This window comes from Eutrema salsugineum, unplaced genomic scaffold (assembly GCF_000478725.1).
Source record: "Eutrema salsugineum unplaced genomic scaffold, Eutsalg1_0 scaffold_3, whole genome shotgun sequence".
Taxonomy (NCBI): Eukaryota; Viridiplantae; Streptophyta; class Magnoliopsida; order Brassicales; family Brassicaceae; genus Eutrema; species Eutrema salsugineum.
The window spans coordinates 11,970,302-11,983,685 of NW_006256756.1; the positions used below are offsets into that span (position 1 = coordinate 11,970,302).

The window sequence follows — 13,384 nt, forward strand, 5'->3', positions numbered from 1 at the left end:
GTTCAATAAAAAGTTATGTGAAGTGAAAAATGTCCCGTAAACCAGCCGGCAAGCATTTCCACCCGCGGCCAACAGCCATTTCACCACTGCCAGAGGCTACACGACCGTGGCCAAACATCCATTCACCGCGGCCACTTTCTTTTTGACCGTGGCCAGCCATCTCTGAGTTAGAAGGCCCATTTCTGAAACCCAAAATGATTCCCTCATTTGGAGAAACCATAAGTGACGCCCAGAAATGTCTTGAGCTCTATAAATACATGTTTTAGGAACCCTAATTCGTATGCCCTCTTATGCTCTTATTGTTTTAGAATACTTTTTAGGTTTTTCAATACTTTAGCTTTTAGGGAGATAGAGATCTATCTCTTGAACCTTTTTTGTTTCTTCTTCAATTTCGATTATTGCTTAGCTTTTTAATACTATGTTTTTGCTTTCTTTAATCATGTCTGAGTAGTTTTATTATTGGGTCAAAGGGATTTTCGATGGGGATACATGTGTTCGATGAGGATTCCATTAGCTATTGAAGCCGAATCCTATAACTTTTTCTTCTGAATTTACTTTTAATGCATGGGAGTAGCATCATGAACTACAATCTGATCCAGGTCCTTGGTGTTACGAAAGTATTCATCCGGGGTCAGATCTAGTTTGGGAGAGCAAAACAAACATAGGCGTGGAAACCTACCTATGGGCAATTTGTGAATGCTTAAACAAAATGCATCTTTTCTCTTCCAGGGCCAGAATGGAAACCTACTAGTCAGAGTTGAGAGAGATAGCTGTTTATGATCACGACATTGGCGTATTCATATGTCCGTGACTCGAGTTCTAAAATTTTTAGCTAGGATCTTATTAAAATTACTCTTTAGCAATGTTTTGAATCATTCATACCCCGGAGAGAACTTCCTTGAAATCCAGCGCCTCTTTTCCATTGATTTTCACAGATTTTATTTCGAGTTTTAGTTCATCATTTTCATTTTCCTAATCGATTTTTATTTGAGCAATTAGGTCTAGCCATTTTCTCGTTTTTAGTCGATTTCATTAAGTTTAATCATTACATCATTTTCATTCTCGTATTTTCCATTAAGATTAGTTTTTACGGTTTAAAGACACCACCAAAATCCTTACAAAAATTTTCTGGTTCTAGACTTCCTTATTTTATATTTCTTTTGAAGGCTTTTTCCGGAAAGATCCTCCTTCCCTGTGGATTCGATCCCTAAGTACTACAACCGATCAGCTGTGCACTTGCGGCTATTGATTTTATTTAGGGTAAAACTTGACAACCCTCATGCAGACACACATCAGGAAACAAGGAAAGTTCAACTAGAATGGGTTCAAGAATCAGATATCGGTAAAGAAGAAAGATCTGAGTTATGATCACAAGAAGCCAACAGAAAAACAAGCCTCGAAATCACGAGAATTCATCGTCAGGGAACCAAAGAGAACTGACTCGATGTCTTTGATGTGGTATGGATTAAAGTGCAACATGGCATTCATGGAGGGTAATGAGGATAGTGCAGACCCTTGGTACTTCGACAGCGGCTGCTCGCGTCACATGACAGGCAGTTGCAGCTACCTCCACTGCATCAAAAAGATCAAGGGAGGAAAGGTGACGTTTGGCGTTGGGAACATTGGAGCTATTCAGGGGAAAGGAAAGATGAAAGATGAAAATCAGCCTGAGTTAGTCAATGTGTACCTAGTAGAAGGTTTGAAAGCGAATCTCATCATCATAAGCCAGCTATGAGATGAAGGGCTCACAATGATCTTCACAAGGGATGCAGGACAGTAAACTATGATGGTCAAATCATTCTCACGGGATTCAGGTCAGGAAACAACTGCTATATGTGGAACAAGTCAGGATAAGTGATAAGTTATTTCAGTTCACGTGATGATCTACAGCTATGGCATCAGCGGTTGGGACATATAGACATCAGGAACCTTAGTGATCTCGTCTCAAAGGAAAGCATCAGAGGAATTCCAAATATTAAAGGAGGAGACAAGTTTGTATATAGAGCATGCACTCAAGGGAAGCAAGTCAAGGTTCAACACAAACGGGTTCCCGATGTACAGTCTATGGCATCGCTTGACTTAGTACATATGGATCTGATGGGTCCAATGCAGCCTGAGAGTTTATGAGGCAATGGTATTTCTCCGTGCTGGTAGACGACTATACAAGGTTCACATGGGTCAGGTTCCTATGAGAGAAGTCTGAGACAGCTGACAGTTTCCGAATCTGGGCACTACAACTGCTTAATGAAAGAGGTTATATCAAACGGGTAAGAAGTGATCATGGAGGAGAGTTTCAGAATGAAGTGAGGAAGCTGTTCTGCAAGAGTCATGGAATAACTCACCAGTTCGCAGCTCCTAGAACACCTCAACAAAGTGGAGTAGTGGAAAGGAAGAATCGGACACTACAAGAGATGACTCGGACAATGATACACGGCAACAAGGTTCCTAAGAAGTTCTGAGCTGACGCAATAGACACTGCCCGCTACATCATCAACCGAGTGTACATCAGAAAGGTGACATCCAAAACTCCTTATGAACTGTGGAAAGGAATGACTCCTAATGTAAGTTACTTTCATTTCTTTGGTTGCAGGTGCTACATCTTGAATGACAAGAATCACCTTGGGAAGTTTGACTCACGAAGTGATGAAGGGATGTTTCTTGGGTATTCAAGACACAGTTCTGCATTTCAGGTTTTCAATACGAGATCAAGAGTTCTGGTGGAGTCGGTTAATGTGGTGTTTGATGACTATGCACACATAATTTGGGAAAAAGCATGTGTTAGAAGTGACTCAAATGGGGATGAAGAACAGCGTGTGCAACAGGCAGAGCAATCGGTGCCACAGGAATCAGCACCAGTTGACGTGCCTCAGAACGTGACACAAAGTGACTCTAAGCAAGTCCATCGGAATCATTCATCCTTAGATGTGATCGGTGAGGTGAATGAAGGGAGGAAGACTCGAGGCATCCAACTGGATTTCAAAAAGATGGTTGGGAAGTACATCGTCCGCAACGATGTATGAGAGCTAATGCCTTGACCAATGGACTGTAATGTTGAGGGAACCAAATGAATCTTCAAGAACAAGATCGATGAGAATGGAGCTGTAGTTCGGGACAAAGGACGGCTTGTGGCTCAGGCTTACTCGCAGATAGACGGAGTAGACTTTGAAGAAACCTTTGCGCTTGTCACACGCCTTGAGTCACATGTATGGGACTCTTTTTAGGAATGGCGTGTATACTGAATTTCAAGGTGAACCAGATGGATGTCAAGAGTGCATTTCTTAATGGTTTTATCCAGGAGGAAGTGTACGTTAAGCAACCAAAGGGGTTTGAAGACTCTATCAATCCAAGACACGTCTACAAACTCACGAAGGCGTTGTATGATCTGAAGCAAGCACTTTGTGCATAGTATGAACGTCTGACAAGCTTTCTGGTGCAAGAAGGTAATATGAGAGAAAGTGTGGACAAGACGTTGTTTATCCTGGAGCAGGAAGAGAAGATAATGATCGTTCAGATCTATGTGGATGACATAATCTTCAGGAGGACTTCTCAAGAACTTGTTGATGCCTTTGTGGCAACCATGACTTGTGAGTTTGAAATGAGTATGGTTGGTGAGCTGAATTATTTCTTGGAACTTCATAATACTCAGTCAAAGGAGGGTGTATTCATATCACAGAGCACCTATGCAAGAAATCTGTTGAAGAGATTCAAGCTGAATCAGTGTAAGGAGGCTAAGATACCAATGAGTACCACAACCAAACCCTTGATGTGTCTGGTAAAAATTACATGTCATGGGCAGTAGGTGCATAAATACATCTAAGAGAAAACAGACTTCTCTATACCATCGATAAGTTGATATTGACATCAGATGAGAAAAAAAGTGAAAGCCATGATATTTTTGCTCCACCACATCGATATTAGTTTAAAAGAGGAATACATCACGAAAGAAGATCCTGCAGATCTTTGGCAATCACTCAAAGATAGGTTTGATCACCAGAAATATGTGATCTTACCGAAAGCCAAACATGAGTAGTTGAACCTCCGATTCCAGGATTACAAAAGTGTTGGTGAATATAATTTCGCAATGTTTGGAATTACTTCCAGGATGATGGTATGTGGACAGAAGGTAAGTGATTTCGACATTATCGAAAAAACTCTCCAAACATTTCATCCTGGAAATGTAATCCTGCAATAATAATATCAGGCAAAATGTTACATCACTTACTCGGAGTTGGTGCAAGTTCTCCTTGTGGCTGAACAAAATAATCAGCTTGTGATGTTAAACCATCAAACTCGTCCAACTGGATCATCGCCATTCCCAGAAGTGAATGTTGCGTCATCCAGTCAAAATAGTTAGACTGAACGTAGGCACGGGCGCGGTTGAGGCCATAACCGCGGTCGCAGACAAAGTCGTGGATGAGGAAGACAAAATAATTTGGTCGGGAAGCAGAAAAACAAAAAGAAATTGCTTGTTACAAATGCGGTATGAAAAATCATTGGGCACATACCTGTCGTACGCCAAGACATTTAGCCGATTTCTACCGAGCATCACAAAATGCCAAAGAAAAGGATAAAGGAAAGGATTTTGAAACCAATTTCATCTCTGATGAAGCTGGACCTTCCTTTGATGGCATAAGTGTTTGTACTCATTTTGATATCGCTGATTTCCTTATTGATCCTAAAGAATCAACGGAAACAAAGCGATTAAGGTCGATGTAATATATAGTCTTCTTGAAGAAGATAAGAAAAAGCAAAGAAATTTTAAATAAGAATGTAATATATTTTTGTTAAGCAAGAAAAGGTTTTTCTTATATAAAATCTTTTTTCAAATCATGTTTTGGTTTATTAATGCATTTTCTTACATATTGTGATTCAGAACATGTCATCGTTTGAGATTCAGGATGGAGATATATGTCTATCCGACAGTGCTACGACACATACTATACTTAAAAATAAAAAGTATTTCTCCTGTCTCAAAATAAAGGACTCTGCCGGAAACGTGAGTACCATATCTGGTAATGCAAATATTTTAATAAGCTCCAGAAGAGCTTATTTTTCAATGTCAAGGGGGACAAAGTTTGAAATAAGTGATGCGTTATATTCCCCCAAATCTAGCAGAAACTTGCTAAGTTTTAAAGATATTCGAGGAAATGAATATCATATAGCAAGTACAAATAAGAATGGCATTGAATATCTTTGCATTACATCTGAGAGGAAACATGTATTGGAAGAATTATCAATGATGTCCTCTGGGTTATATTGCACTAGAATAAATATGATTGAATCCTATATTACAATAAACCCAAGGTTTACTAGTACATTTAGAGTATGGCATGAAATATTTGGTCATCCTGAATCAGTCATGATGAGAAGGATTGTGCAAAACTCGAGTGGCCACCCATTGAAAAACCAGAAGATTTTTTAATCGGGAGAGTTTTCCACTACAAGAAAGAGGGGCTTTTCCGTCGAATTATTTACGACGATTTGTAGTCGTCGTAAATTTACGACGATCAAAAATTTCGTCGTAAATTCGACGTAAAAAATAACCCTCGTAAAATCGTCGTAATGTTACGACGATTTTACGACGAATAAAGAACGAATTTTATTTCGTCGTAATCTTGTCGTAATATTTACATCGATAATACGACGAATTGTCCTCTATCTTGTAATTGACGTAAAATCGATGTAAATGTGATGTAAATTTTATTTCGACGTAAATTTGATGTAAATATGCAATGGTAATATGTTGGTAACCAAACAAAAAATTCTATATATACCCTTTCTTCTCTCATTATTCCATCATCCCAAAAAAACATATAAAGACACAAATTTTTTGAGTCTTTGAATGTTTAAGTAAAATTTTTAGTAGTTGAAATTTCTATCAAATTTCAGAAACAAAAAGTCAAATATTTGTTTTTGAAATGTCTATATACGATCTACGAAAGTGGATGTATACGCCCAAAAATGGTGATGGGTCGTTGACTGAAGACTTCAAAAACGGATTGGAAATATTCATGTACCAAGCCGGCCTTCTGGAAACTGTAATTGAAAGCGGCAAAATGTATTGTCCTTGTATGAAATGCAAAAATAGGAAACATATTCTTATTGACACTGTCTGGCAGCATTTATTGAATAGAGGGTTCATGCCCCAATACTTTATTTGGTATCAGCATGGAGAGGGATATGGTCAAAGTAGTGGTCAGATGGCTGCACGGAGTAGTAGTAATCATCAAGAACATGTAGATTTTGAAGCGTCCAATGATTATCAAAGTAGTCAAGTTCAGGGTGAAGATCATGATAGGATGCATGAAATGATTACTGATGCATTTCATGAAACACATGCTGATACTGTTGAGGAGCCCAATGCAGATGCGAAACGCTTTTATGATATGTTAAACGCAGCAAAACAGCCTCTGTACGAGGGATGTAGGGAAGGTTTATCAAAATTATCATTGGCAGCTCGGAAGATGACAATAAAAACAGATCACAATCTATCTGAAGTTTGCATGAACGATTGGGCAGATCTTATTAAAGAGTATTTGCCAGATGATAATTTGGCTGCTGAAACGTATTATGAAATTCAGAAGCTGGTTTTTAGTCTTGGATTGCCTTCTGAGATGATTGATGTTTGTGTTGATAATTGTATGCTTTTTTGGAGAGATGATGAGAAGCTTGAAGAATGTCGTTTCTGCCAAAAGCCAAGATATAGACCGCGAATTGCTGGGCGTAAGAAGATTCCTTACCAACGAATGTGGTATCTTCCTATCACTGATAGGTTAAAAAGACTATATCAATCCGAACGGACAGCTGCGTCGATGAGATGGCATGCGGAACATTCACAAACAGATGGCAAAATGACTCACCCGTCTGACGGGAAATCTTGGAAACATTTTAACACCGTACATCCATACTTTGCTAGGTCTAAGCGAAATGTTTATCTTGGTCTTTGCACTGACGGGTTTAGTCCATTTGGTATGTCTGGTAGGCAATATTCATTATGGCCTGTGATTCTTACGCCATATAACCTTCCTCCAGATATGTGCATGGAAAGAGAGTTTTTGTTTCTAAGTATATTAGTCCCTGGTCCAAATCACCCGAAGCGGGCCCTTGATGTTTTTTTGCAACCACTCATACATGAGTTAAACCAGTTGTGGCATGTTGGAGTACGAACATATGACTGTTCGAGTGGTAAAAATTTTACGATGCGAGCGGTGCTTATGTGGACAATAAGCGATTTCCCGGCATACGGAATGCTATCAGATTGGACAACGCATGGGAGGTTATCATGTCCTTATTGTCTTCATTGGACTGATGCATTTCAGCTTAAACATGGTAGGAAAACCTGTTGGTTTGATTGCCACCGTCGGTTTTTACCACCAAACCATCAATATAGAAGAAATAGGCGTTTGTTTATAAAGAACAAATTGGTTCGTCTCCCTCCACCAGTGTACCTAACTGGAGTAGAGCTTGAAGCGCAAATAGATCATTGGGGTGGACTTGAAACGGTCCCCCTTGGAGAAAATTGGCACACTCCTGCGAATATGCCTGACGGATATAGGGTTCATCATAATTGGCACAAGAAAAGTATATTTTGGGATCTGCCTTACTGGAAAGATCATTTGCTTAGACATAATCTTGATGTTATGCACATTGAGAAGAATTTTTTCGATAACATCATGCATACTGTTTTGAACGTCCAAGGAAGAACCAAAGACAGCGTTAAATCACGGATGGACTTACCCGATATATGTAACAGAATTGAGTTGCATATGGTGAGTAATGGGAAAGCACCTGTTCCTGTATTTCGGTTGGGTGCTGAACAAAAAACAGCATTGTTTAATTGGGTATCATCAGCCGTGAAATTTCCTGATGGATATGTATCTAATCTGGCTAAATCTGTGGATAAAGGACAAAAGTTTTCAGGGATGAAAAGTCATGATTGTCATGTGTTTATGCAACGGTTACTTCCTTTTTCGTTTGCTGAACTCCTACCGGGACATGTCCATGAGGCACTAGGAGGCATTGGAGCTTTCTTCCGTGATCTAAGTACAAGGACATTATCAGAAGATGTAGTTGCACAACTGTCTACAAATATTCCAATATTGTTGTGCAATTTGGAGAAAATATTCCCACCTGCTTTCTTCGATGTTATGGAACATTTACCTATACACCTCCCTCATGAAGCAGAGTTGGGAGGACCTGCTCAGTTTAGGTGGATGTATCCGTTTGAACGATTTATGAAGCATTTGAAGGGTAAGGCCAAAAACTTAGCAAAAGTTGAAGGGTCTATCGTGGCGGGAAGTCTGACAGAAGAGACTTCTCATTTCACGTCTTATTACTTTGCTCCAAAGGTTCGTACACGCAAACGGGCTCCAAGACGTTACGACGATGGGGGTGTAGGACAAAGTTACGCAGTAGAAGGTGTGCCTGATATATTCTCACCAATTGGACGTCTAAGTGGGAAACTAAAAGAAACTTGTTGGTCAAACGAACAAGACTACCACAGCGCACATACATATATACTTCTGAATTGCGAGGAATTGGCACCTTACGAGAGGTACATAATTATAACCATGTATGATTAAAATTTGATTGAACATACGAAATGTCCTTAACAATGTTTTAAAATTTCAGCACTTTCGTCAGTCAAGTCCGAGAATGCATTGACGGTGTTTCAGAAGATGAAATTAACAAGCGAAAAGACCAACATTATGCATTGTGGTTAAAAGGTCAAGTCGAGCATGATGACATGACATATGCAGTATGGTTTCATGAGTTGCTCCTAGGTCCTATTTCGAAGATAACTACTGCAGCTATGTATTTCACACGTGGCTATGTTTTTCATACTTATAGTCATGGCACTCAACGGGCAACTACAAACTATGGAGTTTGTGTACGAGGTGAAGTAGACTTTTATGGGATCATCAAAGAGATAATTGAAGTGGAATACCCCGGATTAGTCAGAATGAAAACTGTTCTATTCAAATGTGATTGGTTTGATCCTACGGTAAGTCGTGGAGTGCGAATTAACAAATTTGGAGTGGTAGATGTAAACGCATCTCGGCGATACAATAAGTTCGAGCCATTTATACTTGCATCTCAAGCAGAACAAGTCACCTCTGTTCCATATCCTCGAGTTCGGAATACGGGAATTTCATGGCTGGCGGTTGTCAAAGTTGCTCCAAGGGGTATAATTGATGGTGTAGATCTCCCGCCAATGCAACAAGATGATTGTGTCGACATTACAGAACCGGATGTTGAAGAAAATGTTCTTTTAATTGATCCACGTAATCGACAAGTTGAAGATCTACATGGGGACGAAACTGAAGAAGGTGCTGACGAATTTCAAACAAGCAGTGATGATGATGACAATGATGATGAGGACACCGAGGAAAATGTTGATGAAGACTAATTAAATATTTTGACATTTAATTGCATGCTTTGAACGTTTCAATGTAACATTTGTCAAATTTAAATTTTTGAAAAATTAAAGCCAATTAATGAAGACTAATTAAATGTTGATGAAAATTTGTTTAAGTGTTGACTTGGACATATGTTGAGAAATCGTCGTAAATTCGTCGTAATATGCAAACCCTAAACCCTATAGGGTTTAGCTTTCCCAACTTACAGAATGGTTTTTGGGTTCATTTTCCTAAGTAAACTGATGTATTATATAAGAGTATGTAGTATAAGGTTCAGGAACTTATAGAAATGTGGTTTTTATTACGACGAATTTACGACGAATGGGAGTGATCGTCGTAAATTCGTCGTAATATACCATCGAAAATACGACGAAATATAACCCTTAAATCTTATAATCAATCTTTTATGGGGTTCAGGGGGGGATTTGATGAGGAGAATGAAATGGCTTACCATCTCATAAGGTAAAACAACTTTCTAAACAAAAAAAAAAAAAAATTCAAAATTTGACATATATGTGTTTATCAAGTAATCTTAAGGTGTTATATACATTTACACAAGATGTATGGATTTATCTTACATCTACTAAATTCTTCATTAAGTTATGTAAACATGCTAGAAAGTTATACAGACCACATTTATCATGAATAGACATGCTTGTATGTGCTTATGGATGTTTCAATTTTTGAATTTCATCAGTTTTGGTATAATTCGTCGTAAATTCGTCGTAATGTTACGACGAATTTACGACGATTTGTGGATACACAGCCGTCTTAATTTTTTTGATTTATACGATTCGTCGTAAAATCGTCGTAACATTACGACGATTTTACAACGAATAGCACGGATCATCGTAAACTCGTCGCAAAGCCCAGATACAGCCACGTGTGTTTGTCTTACTCGCTTTGTTGTACGGTGGGACCTTTGCGACGAATTTACGACGGATTCGTCGTAAATTCGTCGTAATGTTTACGTCGAATTTACGACGAATATAAATTCTATATATAGGACCTCACCCCTTCCTCATTTCGTCGCTTATCTCTCCTTCCTCTCTCTCTGCTTCCTCCTTCCCACCTCCTCCTTTTGACGCAAAAAAAAAAGGTAAATAATTTTTTTTAATTACTTAAAATTATAATAATTTTAAATAGTTTAGAAATTCAAACGGTTTAGGTCGGGAATTAGTTTAGGCTCGGAATTTGTTAGATTTAAGATCGGAATTTGTTAGATTTAGGATCGTAATTAAAAATTAATTGTAATTAATTTGAAAAATAAAATTTTTTTGGTTTTGCAGACGATGACTCGACGGAGGACGCATTACATCAATTTCATGGCGGACGGACATTCTTCCCGGGCTTCTGCCTCGGGAAACACCGGGACCGATGTCCCTTCATCTTCCGGAGCCTCCCAGGTTCCGAATACCGCGGAGCCGTCTTTACCACCGCCTCCACCACCACCTCCACCGCCGGCTGTCGAACCGGTACCCGCCCCGGCTGCCGAACCGGTACCCGCCCCTCCTCATCCGTATGCCCAGTTTACGGTTGAGGATTTACTAGCCTTACCGGGACGGGGAGCTTTACGACGTCTGGTTCCCGGAAAAGCGGAACCAGGCTCTTATTGGTAAGTAAACTTTTTTGTTTTTTATAGTTTTTAAATTAACGCTTTAATTTACTTAAATATTAATGTAATAATTTTTTTTTTTGGTTTCATAGGTTTACTTTGGATAATTGTGTCGGGCGGAGCGTTTCCGACACAATTAAAGGGGGGGTATTGGATCTCGAAATTTTACTGATTTTGCAGGAATTAAGGTTTCTATTAAATTCTGTGTTATTCAATGAGTTATTTCATCGATTCTTTTAAATGTAGGTGTTATTGGATTAAGTATTTGTAGTCATTCTTTTAAAATGCTTTAAATTCTACTGTTATTCAATTTATGAGGTTTTAAATTCTATTAAAGTTTTGTGTTATTCAATATTAGATGGATTTTGGAGTAACGTTATTTCTAAAGAATTTAATAGAGAATGGTTGTAAAAATGTAAAGAACCAATTCTCTGCTCTTAGGCTGTGATTTAGAAGGAATTATACTATTGTGTCGTAATATTATTTATCATTATGTTATTATGTTGTGTTTTCACATTACTCTTCTACAATTTAATTATGATAATTTTGTTATAAGATCTTTCTAGTTATTGGTCACAAATTCTAATCAATAATATATAAAAAAATCAAAAAAATACTATTATATATCCTTAAAATCTCTACAAAATAGTATTTAAATTTCAAATGTTGTTCATCTAGTCAATCATATATTATAAAATCCCTACAAAACAGTAATTATTTTCTACAAATTAAAAAAATCAAAACTTATCTGTTATATCATCTCACCTATATTTATAGCATTGCATATTATACATTTACTATATATATTGAATCTTTTTGGCACATCTACGTTAATATATTCATGTATACCCTTTTTTCTTTAATTAGATGGAAATAGGAGGATCTTCACAACCAAAAAAAGCAAAAGGTGATATTTTATGTGGACATCCCAGGAAAGTCAATTGTTGAAACGTTTACTGGTTGATGGTATCAAACAGGGATGGCGTGACTCAAATGGTTCTATAAGCAAATCAACAATTGAGACGAGGATACTGCCAGTTTTAAATCAAAAACTCGGGTGCTGTAAGACTTACAAAAATTATGTGAATCGAATGAAATCTTTGAAAAAAGAATACCAAAGCTATGCAGAACTTCTCCGATGTAGCTCTGGTTTTGGATGGGATCCTATCACAAAACAATTCACAGCTTCAGATGAGGTGTGGGAAGAATATTTTAAGGTAATATTTTAATATCTTTATAAATTCTTTATTAAATTTCACAATATTTTTTTCACTAATGAATATATCATATTTTGTCAGGGACATCCAAACCATGAATATATGCGGAATAACACTTTCGAAGACTATGAGGATTTGCAAATCATTTTTGAAAATGTTATTGCAAGAGGAAGCACCGTGTTTGGACTAGGTGGTAATACAAATGCTGCAACTTTTGAAGTTGAAAATGATGTTCAAGAAAGAGAAGATGTGGATCATATGGAGAATGTCTGCGAAGTTAACATACCAGCATATGAAACTTCGAAAGAAAAGCTACATTCTAGGAAGAGAGCTAAACCCTCTGGTAATGGAGATCCGTCAAAGTCGACTAATCTTGGCGATCACTCTGAACAAGTACTAACTGAAATGATTGGAGTTAGTACTAATCTCATAAATCTTATTCAACAAAAAGAAGAAAGGTATCAAAGAGAAGTTGAGTTACGAGAAACTGAAAAAAAAAAAGAATAATGTTTGGGATGCTATTAAAGAGATTCCTGGTTTGGAAGAGCATATTCGTTATGATGCAGTAACCAAGATTCACACATTGAAGATGAAAGACGTGTTTGTTAGCATGTCTGTTGAAGAACGCTTGGGTTGGATTCTCCGTAACATCTAAAATATTAGTTTTTAGGATTTTAGCTATGCATCTAATAATTTGGAGATGAATTTGAATAATTGTTTTAGTTTTTTCTGGTTTTTCAGCAAATATGTCATTTTAATTAAGTTAATAAAAATTTCAATTTTGAACTAACTATTTACTTATTAATTTACTTATCAAAATTGGTCGACTATTCCTATTTTACATTTAAGATACTTTGTTAAATATTTACATTATCGAAACAATTAAAACCAAATTGTAGTCTGTGGTATGGTTTAACAGACCATGGTATGATTTAATTAAAGCATTGTCAACTTGTCTCAACTAGGCCTGCGCTTTTATCTCTAACAGCTTATGGGCCTAAAGACTTGGAGCTGCAGACTCTTTATTAAGCTATGACACTTTTGATCAGTATATGCATTGATGTTGTATTATCGCCAAAAGTGTTTTAGAATTCATGTTCAGTTAATTTTTATGCGAAAATGATTGTTGATGA

General features: G+C 37.5%; 1 pseudogene; it reads left to right on the plus strand.

Annotated features, from left to right (window-relative positions):
• The first annotated feature begins 11,901 nt into the window (after positions 1-11,901).
• LOC18014500 lies at positions 11,902-12,906 on the plus strand (annotated as a pseudogene).
• Positions 12,907-13,384: the final 478 nt, after the last annotated feature.